Genomic DNA, 17,035 nt, shown 5'->3' on the forward strand with positions numbered 1-17,035 from the left:
GAGGTGGAGTGGTTTTAGATCTTTGGAAGCCACACGACACAAATGCTCTCGTATCACTTATGGTTGGGTGATTACATAAGTGTCCTATATGATTGATTTTTTTCTACGTCAACCAAATAGTCATCTTTTTTTTAATTTACACAAGATTGAAGTCAAGATTTTGAGGAAAAAAAAATAGTTTTCAAAATACTTCATTTTCGCTGTTTGATCAACTAAGGGATAATTTCCTCTGAGAAAAGATCTGTTGAGCATTTGCAACGGTGCGCAGCTGATCTATCCCCTATAATCTTCTCTATTAGACAACTAAGTCAGTCATGGTCTATGGAAAGCGTAGGAGTGGAAGAATTTTCCTAACATTTTGCTATCCGGCACACCTTCTTCTTCGTGCTATCGCCATCAAGAATCATGGTGACGATGAAGATGATGCTGATTATTATGCCGGTGAAAATGTTTCATTATATCATTGAAAATAATGGCTTATCATTAGCTGCTATTTATCAACAAATATTGTTGGAATTCTACTGTAGAGGATCCATGAAATCTTGGCTATTTAAATTAAAAGTGAATTCACTTAACAATACATTCAAACGAATTAATGCCATCAACATCATTGTTCTCTTATTTATTGACTTTCAATTTTAAATTCGAAAAAGCTCAAAATTTGCATCCTTCCAAATTGCATTCAAACGGCAGAATTCATTTAATCAACTCTCAGTGCACTAGCAAACGAACCAATTTCACGCTTCATTCTGCACAAATATAGTTTCGGAGTGCTGCAGAAGTCCGAGTCTACTATTTATAGATTAAATATTGATTGCGTAGTAAATGTTGCGTGCGAGCGTAAACAAATTAAATAATTTAATTCAGTGTCAAATTTGCTCTATTTCACAGAACCGAAGTTTGAACTGTAATTATGGCTGGATGTTTTGGAATATTTTATAACTTCTGCCAGTCGAACAAATTGTTGCGAATTTTTGCGTTATTTCAGCAATGCACTGGATTTATGGCTGGTAGTAGATACCAGTTAAAAGTTATGCAAACAAAGAACCGGCAAGTGTACAGAAATCTTTTTTTTTATTGAAGAATCCAAGCTGGATATATCAGTTATGGAATCGAATTTTTGCAAAGCATAGTGTGTAAAAGTAAAAAATCCAAGTCACACATTTTCTGATTTCAAATTAAATTCACGTCTTTTTTATATTTCTTCAAATGTTGAAACCTAGGCTTGTAATTTAAATTTTTATATTTTTTTTATTTTTTTGCCCCCCGTCGACTTTGGTAAGAGCCGAGGGACATAAACTTCAAAAAATATTTGCAACGGCCTTATTACGTTTAAAAAAAATGCATTTCATTTCAGTGAAATAGTGATTTTTACCAGTTCAGTATTTATTAAGGTCATTTCTGTTGAACGGAAATGAACTTTGGCGATTTGAAGAAGTTTTCAAAATATTGCAAATTAATTGCTGATTTTTCACTTTTTGACTTCATTACTTAGAATATTCAGATACAATTTTTAATTTGTTCATACCTAACCTACCATTCTTGCAACAAAGGAGGAATTTTCATGTAAAATCCCCACGCTTTTTCGAGCTTGATAGTTTTAGTGTTAAAAAGAAATCTTTAAATACTTTTTTTGAAAATCGTTATGAGTTATTTTCCAGAAATGACGTAGCATTTTTTTTAAAGCTAAAAAACATGTTGAACAACCTTGTTGCTTCATTTTAAACGCAAAATTTTATTTAGCATCTAAAAGTATTGTAAGGGTCCATCCATAAACCACTTCGACACATTTTTGGAAATTTCAGACCAACCTTCTTAGTTGAAGCATCTAAAATCAGAATTCCAAAATTTCAAATTTCAATCCTATTTTTTGGGGTAAAGTGGCGTGAAGTTAGGCAAATAAAAAGTGACTTTTTCCAAAATTCCACCAATTCACTTCCGTTCTCCATGATGCCAGCTGCTCACTCAAATGCTTGTAATGATAACACTTTGTTAAGACATGAAAGTTACATCAAAATTAGATGAAATTCATAAACACAAATTTAATTGAGTGATCTTAAATCTCAGTAGGCGGTGGGCATCGTGTTAAAAGGAAGTAATTTTTTGATATTTAGGAGAAAGTCACTTTAAATTTCACTTTCTTTGTTTGAATTGATATTTTTCGGCGAATAATAACACTATTTTACGTTTCGGCCTACTTTTCTCCTTTCGGCCATCATCAGAATCTTAAACCTTCCAGCTGCTACTCCTCCTGCTGGGTCGCCTGATCTGATTGATGATGGCCGAAAGGAAAAAAGAAGGCCGAAACGTAAAATAGTGTTATTATTCGCCGAAAAATATCAATTCAAACAAAGAAAGTAAAAATACTCGGCGATCAAAAATAGAAAAAAAAATCTTTAAATTTTATGAAATTGCGTATACTGAACCAAAGCTAATATTAGTATATGAAATATGTTTTCTTTAAAGAGCTTGTTAAAAAAAACTTTAGTGTCTTGGATAAATCTTGAAATCTTATATATTTCGTATCGGAAACTTTTTATTCGGAGGAATATTTTATTTGACGTCTTCAAGGAATAGGATGAATATGTACATGAATCCATAGTGTTTTTAAAAAAACTTTGAACAATAAAATGGATAAAAAACCTTCAATAAATAAAATCACCATGGTGATTAATAATTTGGGTTTCCATGTAAAATTATCATTTAAACCCAAATTTTGACCAAAAATCGTTTTTTCGATACTTTGGCTCAATTCTGAGGGCAGATTCAGATTCAGCGGGCAAAATTACATGAAAAAACATATATTTGGACAATTTTCGAATTTCGTTAGGGTGGTCCCATATGGTCTTTCCTTGAAAATTAGACTTTTTCAAATGAAGATAACTCGAGTTGAAAGAAAAATACCCCTGAGATTTTTTCAGCATTTGTAGTGCTGGATCTTCTCTTTCAAATGCAACCTGGTACTTAAAATTTGACTTGCGCCTTTTCGAAATATTTAAGTTTTAAATTTGCATCTTTTTGCCTTAAATCGGCTGTAACTTTTGACCCTTACGTCCAAATTGACATGTCAAAAAATAAAAATGTTCGTTTTTTAGAGCTTTAAAAGTGCTTCCAATACCACTTTTCTCTAGAACTTAACCCTGAATTTCCACGTTCAAAAAACTGATTTTTGAAGGTTTGCTCAGATGCTTTCTATAAATTTGGTCATAGAAGGCGTAGATTACGAGATAAAATTTTGGTGTCTTCGACAAAGTTGCTTGAATTGGCAAGCCCAACAACTTTCTAGAAGACAAAAAAATTCCCAAAAATATTCCTGTAAAGTTAGATTTTCAAAATCACCCTAATCGTGAACCACCCTAATTTTCAACCAAACCAAAAGTTGCCCCTTTCCATTTGCAACAACTCTTCTCAAGACACCAAAGCTCCAAAACGTCACCATTTTTCGGAAAATCCATTTTCCATTTAATTTTGCGATCTGGACCACTGTGCATTGCAAGGAGTTTTTATGGTTTTTGTTGAACATCTCAAGATTGAAATCGAGTTTATTTATTTGTGACGGTCAAAAGGTGAGACATTAAAAAGGCGTCTTGACTCAATTCAACTTGATGTAAGCTGAAATTTTGTCCAAATTTTCACATTTTATATTGTACCGTACCATAATCCTTCCCGAGGACTTGTCTTCTCTATAGTTCTTGCAACCAGATCATCCCTTGAATCGACCGTTTTCATCTTCTGTGATACATTTTGTTTTGAATTGCTATCGATGGTATCGGATTACCACACAGGAGTGTTGGTATAAATCCCACGTGAGCAGTTGATCCATCGACTGTCACCGGTGGAAATTGGAAACTTGTTCACCTAGAGTTGTTTCACTTCTCCAAAAAAGTGAGTGGTGGTAAATTGTATTGATATCTGTTTTATTTATGTGAGAAGCTTTTCAACTTGTTTGATTTTGTTCAAATAAAGTGCAAAATATTATTGTTGAACTTTTATCAAATTGATGGAGACGCTGGGTCCTGCATAATTTGTTCAGTGAAGTCATAAACTGAAACACCTTTGAAGCAATTTTAAACTTTGCTCGAGCTATTTGCCATTCATCAAAAGCAAAGCGCTCTCTCTCCCCGCCAGAAAATGCCCACGGGTAATAAAATTAATATCAATTTGCCCTCCTGAGGGGAAACCCCCGTCGTTGGAGGGGGAGTTGTGTTGTTTATTTCTTCAGGGATGACTCAATGAAGTCTGCTGGTGCGCCGAGAAGTCGTCATTCAGGCGAAAGGATACTCTACACTTCACGAGCGGGGGCGAATTTCTCCACTTTGGTGAAAGGTAAAAGAAGAGCCAAGTTGCAACCAATGCCATGGCGAAGAGCACAATCAAATTAGTGCTTCCAATGGAGCCCATAAACGAAATGGGCTGCAAAATTAAATTTGAGCTGGCAAGCAATTAAATCTGCTGCTGCTACTGCTTTTGTGCTGGCTGCGCTGGAGGGCAGGATTGGGGGTTTTGCAGAAGTTGGCTTTTGTGGGAAGAAACTTACTAATGAAGTCATTTGTAGCTGATTGTTTGGACAGGATCATTGGTTTTTGGAGGAAGAAGGTGTGGAAGGGTTAGGGTAAGAGAAATTGAGCTTTTATTCGAATGACATTGCTGAATTATTTAATGTTGGAAAGAGTTGAACTGAAATTGGAAAAACGATATTTTTAACTCATACAGCATTGATAGATAAAGTTATAAAAACTTTTAAAACCGGAAATAATTATACCGTGCGAATGGTGTATGATGATTCTTTAAGTTTGAAGACATGATCATTAAGTAATATTGATAACATTTTTGAGGACGAATATTAGGTGAACTATATTGGATTCAAAAAGTTTAAACTGATTCCATAATAACTTGTCTAACAGTTCCCACTTTTTACTTTTCAATTTTTGCAATTTCCCACCAACGTCCACTCAACCTTACCAACTCCTTAAATTCAATAATGTAGTCCCTTATTTCAGTAACTCCTGTGCTAACCCCTTCCTTAAACCCTGCCACTCCACGCCCAAATGACGTTGCAAACGAGCCAAAAGACACCGCCGAAATGACCTCCACGCCGGCACACCGGAAATCCCTTTTTCTGCCAATTGACTGTCCACGTCTGGATTACAAGATAATGATATAGTAATAGGAAATGGCGGGGCCATCCCGTCCCGTGTTGGTCCTTGATCTTGAACACACACACATCCAGCAACCCGGGTTAAGCTCCCCGGCATTGCGTGTGGCCACCTCTTCCATATGAGAGGGGCTTTGTGGGACCATGGAGAGCGTGTACGTGTGGGGCATTATCCTGACTGATGATGCTCGAGAGATGTTCCGAAGGATGTCCTGGAGTGGGCACAAAAAAAAAGCTGCTAGGAAATGACCCAGAGAGTCCAGACCTGGAGATCGGGGGAGCAAAAAAGAATGAACGTAGGTAATCTATTGTTACGGTGTCTAGGGGGGAGCTTTTCGAGTGTTGTGTGTGTTTGTTCAGCCAAGAGAGCTTGGGTAAATTCTCACGTGGCAGGGGAAAAGAGCAAGCTGGGTAAGAAGAAAGGAGAAGAAGAAGCAGCGATGGTTGATTAAGGATTACAGCCCCGGGTAAACGACGTGGAATAATGAGAAAAATAATGCCGGGCTAGTGGTAAATAAAAGAGGGATGGTAGAGGATTAATCTGGCTTCTTGGTCGGGTGTTAGTAGAGCAAGAGTGGATACCTTATGGTCGTTCCATGGGTTAAGTGAGAGAGGATTTAAGGGGCTGTGAACCATGAGGAAATGGGAAGTGGAAGTTGCTGCAGTAGGATGACACGATGGAATTCTTAACCCCTTTATCACTTCATTTGCTGGTCCAGGTGGGTTGGACGGTGAACAAGGAAGCTTTTTTGTTAGTGCTTGCCCTTTCAATTTAGTCAGGTTGTTCTCTAGGGAGATCATTGCATCACAAGGTAAATTTTATGCAACAACCATGTAATTTTTACATTCAACTGTATTCAGAATGCATTTTTTAATTTTCAAAATGTAAATAATATAGACTTATAACTTTTTTTATTTAGCCAAAAACCAATTTTCTACCAAATTTTGTTCTTTTAAAAGAATCAGAAAGATAAACTCTAGAAGTATATGAAAACTTGAGGATTAGAAGTAGACTTGTTTATGTGACTTTGAGCATTTTCTGTAAATACTTTACTCCAAAATGCATTATTTATTCATGAAGTTAAGCTGGATGGATAATTTTTGTATAGAAACTTATTCAGGGAACATCAAACTTATGTTAAAATATAAACAGAATAAAAAAACATAGTTAAATAGTTATTAGGATGTAACAAAAATGACTTTTTGGCGAACATTCAAGGGTTTGTTCCGATGGGCATACTAAGCCCAAATCCAAAATATGAGCTTGATTGGACGTAACAGGAGCTGGCGCTCCGCCCTTCAATTTTAAATGAGATTTAACCCGTGAAAAAATATTTTTTTCAAAACTGTCACTTTTTGAGGCATTTTGGCCACTGAAGCGTTTATTTTCAACATCATTGGCGTGTAGGCCAGATCCTTGCGCATCTTTTAGTATATATAACATTGAAATTTAGAGCCCTGGAGCTCGGTACAGACCTTCACAGTTTGGCATTTTTTCGAAAAATTGACCCCACTTAAAAAAACACTTAAATTAAAAAAAAACTCTGCCATTTTCCGTTACATAACTGTATAAAATTTTGGAACATGTCATTTTAAGGGAAATTTACCCTGCAAAGTCAGAAAAAAAAAACAAAAAAAAAATGAAAAATGTTGTTCTGGGTTTATGTAGATTCGAAAAGTACATTAAATTTCCCTTAAAATGACATGTTCCACAATTTTTTACAGTTGAGGCAGAGTTTTTTTTTTAATTTAAATATTTTTTTCGATGAAAAATACGTTTTTTTGGAATTCTGAGTACACCATCAAATCAGGCATTAAATTTTACATAAAAGTCCCTTTGACACCAAATTTCTATCTCATCACCGTTTCAGGCTGCAAATTATTGAAAAACAACTCTTTTTTCGCATGTTCAAAAATGGAAGGGGTCGTACCGCCCACGAGATATCACGAGATATCAAAAATCGGACCTCGGATTTGTGATCAGGGACAAAAGTTACTACTTAGGACAAAGTTTCACGCAAATCGAAGAGGGGTCGGGGCAAATTTTCCCGATTTCGTGTGAGTTGGTAAATCAGAGTCCAAGTCAGAGTCTCTCAAGGCATATTCATTAGAATTTGCGACGGATTTGTACATAAATCCAAACAAAATCCCTCACAATTTAAAAAAAAGTTGATCAAGTCCCCTTGACAAAATATTTCGACGAGCTCAGCGAAATGTAGGGAAAGAGCTCTTCTTTCATGGTTTTAAATATCAGACATGCCGATTTTTTTATCCTAAGTTTGTTCTAGGAAACACACCGTGTAATTTAGTTCGCAAAAACCTGAAAAAAAAACATTTTCAAAATTTGGAACCAGGAAGAAATCCTTTGATATTATGGCACGATTATGTGGAAACGATGATTTTTAAAACATTGCCCCTCAATAGATCTTGAAAATTATCCATGATGTAAAATACAAACTTCTTGAAGTTTTTGATAAGTTCAACAACCACAACAACTGCACAACAACCAACTCAACTCGTGAAACATAAACAAAATTACACTCTGATATGCTGTCAGAATCATAAACGCGTTTTGCTTGCAATTTTGGTGACACTTCGGTGCTCTTTCGTAGCAAAAAGTCACGAGCAGACAGTACAAATACCCAAACTGTTTAAAGCAGAAATTTGACCTGCATAATTTTTGAAGCGTCGTCAACCCAACCACGTTTCGTCTACAATCGCGCTCGACGTCAAGGTGACTAATGTACTCCCATTTACCACCCGTAACCGCACTAGCTCAGCCAACTAAACGTCAACAACAACAAGTGGATTCCTTCCACCCAGGTCGTGACTTTGCTCAACTCTTCAACTCTTTAAACATCACACCTCCCAAACCGCTCAGACAGGAAGAAAAACTTGTGGCACCTCCGCTAAAACCCCCTTAACCTGGTTGCCAGTTGCTGGTGACGAGCGTGTTAATTTATTAAAATTTTAATCCGTCACCCTTAGTCGGGTCCCGGGTCTTGAAGCCATAGTTCCTGCTCACTCTTCTCTTGAGGCTGATGGATGGGCACTAGCGTGGTTCACGTTTCTTTGAAAAAGACAAAAGTTGTTATTTTGTCTTGCATCAACCGGAATTTCGTTCTTTTATGTCCCCAGAAGCACTCCTGAAAATTTGAGCCCATTTGGTAAGGTCTAGGAGCTCCAGTTTTAATTTGAAATTTATATGGGATTTTGATTTATTTTCCATGGGAAACTATCTTTTTTTACATTGTATTAGGATTTTTTTTTATAAATCGATGAAATGACTTGATTCTTATAGTAGGAGATAGGTTTTGAACTGGGGAACAACTTTGTAGAACATACCAACATGCTAGGAAGTGACCCTTTAAAGATACAGATACTTTTAGATGTTGGCTGGCCCCTTCAAAAGCCACCATCTAAAAGTATCTGTATCTTTTAAGGGTCACTTCCTAGCATGTTGGTATGTTCTACAAAGTTGTTCCCCAGTTCAAAACCTATCTCCTACTATAAGAATCAAGTCATTTCATCGATTTATAAAAAAAAAATCCTAATACAATGTAAAAAAAGATAGTTTCCCATGGAAAATAAATCAAAATCCCATATAAATTTCAAATTAAAACTGGAGCTCCTAGACCTTACCAAATGGGCTCAAATTTTCAGGAGTGCTTCTGGGGACATAAAAGAACGAAATTCCGGTTGATGCAAGACAAAATAACAACTTTTGTCTTTTTCATAGAATCGTGAACCACGCTAATGGGCACGTGTACGGGATCTGAAGCTGAAAGTAGTTGATACTAGCGCTGGTTGGTGAAAGTGACGAACGACGACGACGAGTTGGTTGGCTGGCTGGCTGCTTGGTGAGATAAAGTATTTTAAGGGGTTTTTCAAGAGTTCTTGTGCCAAGTAGGGTAGGGCTGCTGGTGTTCCAACAAGTCCTGGAGTGACGTAGATATGCCAAGTGGTAGCTTTTCGAGAGGACTGGAGGAGAGAAAGTCGAGTACATATTGTTTTAGAGCGCTCAAGCCCAAGCTGCTTAGCTTTGCTAGTAGGAGTGTGACGCTGCGACGACGAGGGAGCGAAATTAAACGAATTTGCTAATTTATTTTTGTAACGAGACTTGCTTGAGAGGTGGTTGAGGGGGAAACGGTTGTTTAATTTTAGCAGTGTAACAAGTGGTTACACTTGGGCTGTTGCTTTTGACGTGCCTTAAGGAGTTTTGTTGATGTTGAATCCTCGAGGGGAATATCTGGGAAGAAGTTTACTTTTGGTGACAGTAACAAGTTCACTTCGCTATTGAAGCATTCTATCTTTATTTTTCATATTGGCTTTCAAAATACTCAACATAATTTTAGTTCCGGTATATTAAAAGTTTATTAGGCCGTTGCAAATATTTTTTGAAGTTTATGTCCCTCGACTCTGGTCGGGGTCGAGGGGGGGGGGGGGGGGGAAATAAAAAAATATAAAAATTGAAATTACAAGCCATGGTCTCAACATTTGAATGAAAAAGGTGTTTTAAAATGCATTTTACACCTGCCCAGTTGTTTTGCAATCATTAGTGTTCAAAATATGAAAGTATTGAAGAGATTTTTTTTTCGCCGAAAAAAAAACTTTTTGCGGTGCTGTACATTGGATTTTCACAAAAATTGAAAATATTTTTGATCGATCCCAGACATGCTAAATATGATTTTGAATGCAGGAAAATGCATTTCTAATTGTTTTCAGTTGGTTAGAGTTCTATTTCCTTGAAATTTTGAAGTTTTTTGAAAAAATATTTTTTCTGCCCCCTGATTTTTCGGACCGGGGGGGGGGGGACATAAACTTTGAAAAATATTTGCAACGGCCTTACTTCAGTAAAGTAATAAGCAATTTTCCTAAAAATAACATTTCTGTTAATGAATGTATTTTTTGCATTTTTTTATCATTCGTTAGATACTTTCTCTTTGAACAAAGAAAACATTTTACCACATCAGCACATCTGTGCAAGTCTCAACTAAATTTTATCAGCTGTCCAAACAAATATAAACAATCAGTATTTTGAGAATGGATTTTGTGATTGATTTGATATATTCGGCATAGTTTCAGGATAACTCAAGGCTTCTCGGAAAAAATAAATAAATTAAACTCTAAAAAAATACACATTCATAGTGCAAATGCACCATACTCATGAATAAATTCCTTCGTGGTTCTTACATTCGTGAACTTAATTCACGATTACGAGAATTGATTTTTTTCTGTGTATAGCTTAAAGTTTAAAGTTGACTTCAGTACAATAAATTTCTTTTAAATTGTTAATGCTTTGGTTCTTGATAAAATTCAGTTCAAAAGTGTCAATGAATTTAAGGCAAAATTCTAACTAATAATTAACTTTACCTAAAATTAAAAAAAAAAATCAAAAGCTTATAAAAATAGTAAACTAAATAACAAAAATTCTCATAATAAGAATTCAACGCAACTATTTTTTGAAAATCCATTCCAACGCAACTATTTTTTGAAACACAATTGAATTTTTTTTCAAGACAGTCTATGGACCGTGTGTGGCCAATCCCTCTACAGTCCAGACTCGAATATCCAAAGCCTCGATTAGCCAAAATTTAGATTATCCAAAGTTGGATTATCCAAAGGATTGTATGGAAATTCGAATAATCAAATAATGAACAAAAAAAAAGTTTTTTTTCTTACGGTTAACATCACATTTGAGCTCGACAACCCCATTTTAAACAAATTTGAATAGTTGAGTGCCTATTGAATTACAAAAAGCATTTTTCAATACTTTATCATCGCCATTTTGGCTGCCACCTTGGATTAAAAAAAATTAAATCACTTCCCGAAATTTAGGGGTCATACTTGAGCTCGACAGTCAAAAATAAGACAACGAAAACAATTTTTTTTCGTGATTCGATTATCCGAAGTGATTTTTTCCAAAGCCTTCGGATAATCGAGTTTGGACTGTACATGTTTTAAAAATAATAAGCTTGAGAAAACCCGTAGCAGTTGAAAAATAATTCAAGAATAAATGCCACCCCGGTTTACGGAATTGATGATTGTAAAACAAGTGTAAAGGTGATCTATGCAATTTTCAACAGTTTGTTTCAATAAAATGTAAAAAAGGGCTTGTAATTTAAAATTTGATTTTTTTATTATTTGTTTGGAAAAAAATATAAAAATTGAAATAACAACCCACAATTTCAACATTTCAATAAAAAAAAGTCCAGGAAAATGTATTATATGTACTGCTGTATAATCTTATGTATAATGCATTTTCCATGACTCCATGGCTCGGTTTGAAATCATTAGTTTAAAGAAAACTAGTTCTATCAAAAATATTTTTCCTGCGGAAAAAAACTTATTGCAGTACTGTGCAATGAAAAATAACATAAAAAAATGTTTTAAATTAATTCAAACATGTTAAAAATTATTATAAACTCAGGGGATTGCAGTTTAAATTGTTGCCAGCAGAATGCACTTAAAGTTTCATTGGAATTTTGAGGTTATCCGATTTGTTGCCTCTGATTTTCGGGTCGTTTTCGAAGCAAGGGGGCGGGGAGACATTGAAAAAAATTGCAACAGCCTAACGACAAAGCAGAGTTTTTGCAACTATTTTTGTATTTTTTGCGATAAGAAATTAGTTTTTTCGCAATTAGATCGGGCGTTCCTTAGAAACCCAAATTGACACCAAATAGGAGCCAAACTTGCCCATAACTTGAAAAAGTAGCCTTGATTTAACAAATTTATTGAAAAAGGTTATTTTGTCATAATTCAATTTAAAGAAAATTAGAATTGAGAAAATTTTAATGCATTATAAAAAAATGTTCACTTTTCATCTTAAAAATGTTACAGTCATTGATATTTTTAGTGAGATCATACATTTCTAGGCGGACCTATATTTTCATACATCACATTTCCTCAATCACTTCCTAACTCTTGTTAACTGATTGGCTTTCGAAAGGCTTCACTTAAAATCTGATGAGCAAATTGCTTCCCAAAAAGCGAGAAGAGCATCCTGCTGGTGTTCTCCAACGGAAACCGGTACTTAGTGTAATTTACTTCCTGGCCCAGGGGCAACTGAATCCTTTTCTCTTCTCCAAAACCTCCACCTGCACCACCAGCCTTGCCAGCCCGGGTATCCGGTTGCCCTAAGTCGACCTCCTCTGTGGTAAATGTTTTCTTAAGATTTGCTCACACAACACTTTCAGGTCCTCACTCTCTTTGTGCCACACAAACACAAATAAAATGCACACACACACAGAGAGAAGCAGCACCAGCAGCAATAAAATTTCTATTTGTAATTTAATTTGTACTCTCGGGGCGAGGAAATAAAACACAAGTTCGGGGTAATGTTTTCCGGTTTGCTGTTTTTAATGGGTCTTCCCCTCGGGGTTGCTGCTCCTCCCCCCGTGGCCCCACAGTGACCAGAGCGCACTCCCGGGTGGAGATTTCCTCTGAGCTTTCAGAGTATGGTCCAGTTCTCTACCGGGAGGAAGCTGCTGCTGCTGCAGGCTCCAACGCCGGACTTGGATTTCAAAGTGTTTGCTCACTAATTAATTACTGTTGTTGGGTTCCGGTGGATGGTCGTCGGTCGGTCCAAAATGGAACCACAAGAACGGAACTTGACTTGAGGTTGCTGTTGTTTGGCGAGCGTCAAGTAAAGTCAAGTTTTTGGTGTTTGTGCAGGAGTCTTGACCTACAAACATGGCACACAAGACGTCTGGTTCTGATGTTCACCTTTGTTCTTAGTGCTGGTGCTTTGGTCTGCAACTTATTGGCAAACGGTTGACTGATTTTCTTTGCAGCAGATGGTGATTTAGAACTAACAATTAAAACGACATTGCTGGTAAAATTGGTATTCTGCACAGAAAAAAATAATGTAAATTTGGAAGCTGTAATTTTGGAAGGTTGAATATTACCTCTTTTATGATGTAATTTTACCTCAATTTAGACTGAAAAAGTGACATTACACCAGAAAAGTGGTAAAATTACACATTTCCAGAGGTAAAATTACACCTTTTTTCTGACATAAAAGATGTACCCCTTCCCAGATGTAATATAACCATGATTTTTTTTTCTGTGTGGCGCATGGAATCAAAGTAAACTGTACCGTAAACCCTGGTGACATTGATAGCCGGGGTTACATTGATAGATTGAAGACAGCATAAAAAATACGAATTAATTACAATCAGAATGGTATGGAACCATATAGAGCTTGGTAGAAAAAAATGTAAAGTTCCTCAAGATGTTCAACAAATTTTGAGAAGCTTCAAAAGTTAATAAGCTATAGTTATGAAAACATTGATAAATACAATTATTGAATTATTTTGATACTTTTACACAAAAAACAGCTGAAATAAGTTTCAGGGTTAATTTTTTTAAGCGTTATTGAAACAGAAATCAAAAATCTCTTCAAATTTTTAGGTATTTTAAGTAATTGTAATTGTATTTATAATTGTAATTTGTTGTTGTTGCATTATTGGATACGATAACTTGTAGTGTGTACTTTTTGTCAAGTCAAGGAAGGTACTGTAGGATTTTACAATAGAGCCAAAATGAAGAAAACAAATTTTCTAAAATTAAAAAGTTTAAAACTTAAAGTTGAAGTTTCAGTCCCGAGCAGATGAATATAAATGGAAAAGTTAAAGTTCTGTTATAATAAATATTATAATTTTAATTAATAATAACAGAGATTCGTTCATAAAATAACTCATTATTTTATCAAAAACTATTTCAAGAAAAAGATGAAACCCAATAACTCAATTTGGCTTTGTTGAAATTGAATTTTTTTTCAAAGTTTTTTTTTTTCAAAGCATTTTAAAACACTTGTTTAATCCAAATGTCCAAATATTTTTTTGCCCCTCCCTTGACTTTGGTCAGAGCCGAGAAACATAAACTTCAAAAAATATTTGCAACGGCCTAACTGATTTTGATTGTTTTTCTCATTGTAGGCTTGTTATACAATTTTAGTATTATTGCTTGGTTCCAATTAAATATTACAAATGTTCAAATGCTGAATAAAATAAAAAACATTGGCTGACGGCATACACATTTTATTCAACCTTTGAAAAAATGTATACTGTAACAGAGACCAGGCAAAATATCCAAGTGAGCAAATAACCTACATTTTTAAAAGTTTTAGCAATACAAAACAACGATAAAATATTTCATTATGTACAACATTTTCGATAAAACTATTAATAATTGATAATAATTTTAAAAATCAACTATCGAACCTTTCATTTTTTTTAAATGTTTTGGTACTAAGAGCACATTTCGTGGCCAAAATAATGTCCTTGAAGTAATTGGTCAAAATTTATAAATTAATCACAATAAAAAAATAAAAAAAATATTATGCAATATTGGTCAAAAATATCCCGTGGTCGAAGTTAAATTTAAAAAAAACTTATGACTGCAGAGTAAATGTACAACGCATTCTTAAACCATCGTTCAGTAACTAGTATCATTTTAATGAAAAAACAGTGTTGTGAAATGCATTATTGTTTTAAGACAATTAGTTTTCAGAAAAAATAGTTTTGACTTTTGTTTCGGAATTTCACGATGTTTCAAAATGCAACAAATAATATAATATAAACAAAGATTCATGCAAATCGAAGAGAGGCAGGGTAACTGCTGTGTAAGTTGGCGGAGAATTACCCAAAAATCAAACATTTAGATAAATCAAAAATGATACAATTGTGTAACTTTTTAATTTAAACAATGGGTAATTCTCCGCCAACTCACACAGCAGTTGCCCCGACCCCTCTTCGATTTGCGTGAAACTTTGTCCTAAGGGGTAACTTTTGTCCCTGATCACGAATCTGAGGTCCGTTTTTTGATATCTCGTGACGGAGAGGCGGTACGACCCCTTTCATTTTTGAACATGCGAAAAAAGAGGTGTTTTTCAATAATTTGCAGCCTGAAACGGTGATGAGATAGAAATTTGGTGTCAAAGGGACTTTTATGTAAAATTAGACGCCCGATTTGATGGCGTACTCAAAATTCCGAAAAAACGTATTTTTCATCGAAAAAAACACCAAAAAAGTTTAAAAAATGCTCCCATTTTCCGTTACTCAACTGTAAAATTTTTTGGAACATGTCATTTTATGGAAAATTTAATGTACTTTTCGAATCTACATTGACCCAGAAGGGTCATTTTTTCATTTAGAACAAAATTTTTCATTTTAAAAATTCGTGTTTTTTCTAACTTTGCAGGGTTATTTTTTAGAGTGTAACAATGTTCTACAAAGTTGTAGAGCAGACAATTACAAAAATTTTGATATATAGACATAAGGGGTTTGCTTATAAACATCACGAGTTATCGCGATTTTACGAAAAAAAGTTTTGAAAAAGTTGGTCGTCATCGATCATGGCCGTTCATGGTCACCCGCGACAGACACGGACGACGAAACAAAGAGAAACGCAAAAAGTAACTTTTTCAAAACTTTTTTTCGTAAAATCGCGATAACTCGTGATGTTTATAAGCAAACCCCTTATGTCTATATATCAAAATTTTTGTAATTGTCTGCTCTACAACTTTGTAGAACATTGTTACACTCTAAAAAATAACCCTGCAAAGTTAAAAAAAACACGAAATTTTAAAATGAAAAATTTTGTTCTAAATGAAAAAATGACCCTTCTGGGTCAATGTAGATTAGAAAAGTACATTAAATTTCCCATAAAATGACATGTTCCAAAAAATTTTACAGTCGAGTAACGGAAAATGGGAGAATTTTTAAAACTTTTTTAGTGTTTTTTTTCGATGAAAAATACGTTTTTTCGGAATTCTGAGTACGCCATCAAATCGGGCGTCTAATTTTACATAAAAGTCCCTTTGACACCAAATTTCTATCTCATCACCGTTTCAGGCTGCAAATTATTGAAAAACACCTCTTTTTTCGCATGTTCAAAAATGGAAGGGGTCGTACCGCCCCTCCGTCACGAGATATCAAAAAACGGACCTCGGATTCGTGATCAGGGACAAAAGTTACCCCTTAGGACAAAGTTTCACGCAAATTGAAGAGGGGTCGGGGCAACTTTTCCCGATTTCGTGTGAGTTGGTAGAGAATTACCCCAATGAAAGAAGGCATTAATATTGATGTTTTTATTATCTTTTCGACAAATTTTAATTTTCAACACCGAATTTTCAAGCTAAAGAAAAAAATGTTCCTTTCTCTCTGTAATCTTCCTCAAACCACAACCGCTTAATCACTCCCAACCCGAAGGTGTCAAATCACAATCACGAAACTTTCACCTCTCAGATCATCTCTCCGACATTCATCCATCCAGCAGAACACCTCAGGGAAAGAATCCTTTCTCCAGACTACAAAGGCGGCTTCATTTCACCGCACGGCGGCCGTATCATCTGAAAAGAGGAAAATCCTTTTTCCCAGACATCTCAATGGCACACTGTTGTTGTAACCCCATCACACACTCACGCGGAGAAAGTAGCTCGAGTTCAGCCCCACCTTATGGTTCTGAGCTGCGGCAGAGGAGGAATGTTTTTCTTTGGGAAGGAGGTTCAACTTCTCGCTTTAACGACCAATCAATTTTGCGGTCGTGATTCTACCCATAGACCGCGGTGGGCTTAAAAAATCGGATTTGAATTCTGAAATTTAAAAAAATTTGATCTCTTTTTATGTTGTTGTTTAACTATCTAAGAGACACAAAAAAGAAACTAAAAAAAATCTAGTGCCATAGCCGGCCAAGAATTTGTTATGCCTTTCTTACTAAAGAAAGGTATAGGTTTTACTTTATGGCTGGACGTCATTTTTACTTCGTAAATATTACGATTCAGCATGAATTTTCATCGGAAAAATCGTCAAAAAATCACACTGCATCGATTTTCGACGCTTCGTCACCAAGTCGACAAGTTGTCAAGTTGAGCTTCGA

The sequence above is a fragment of the Culex pipiens genome, chromosome 2 (genome assembly GCF_016801865.2).
Source record: "Culex pipiens pallens isolate TS chromosome 2, TS_CPP_V2, whole genome shotgun sequence".
Classification (NCBI taxonomy): domain Eukaryota; kingdom Metazoa; phylum Arthropoda; class Insecta; order Diptera; family Culicidae; genus Culex; species Culex pipiens.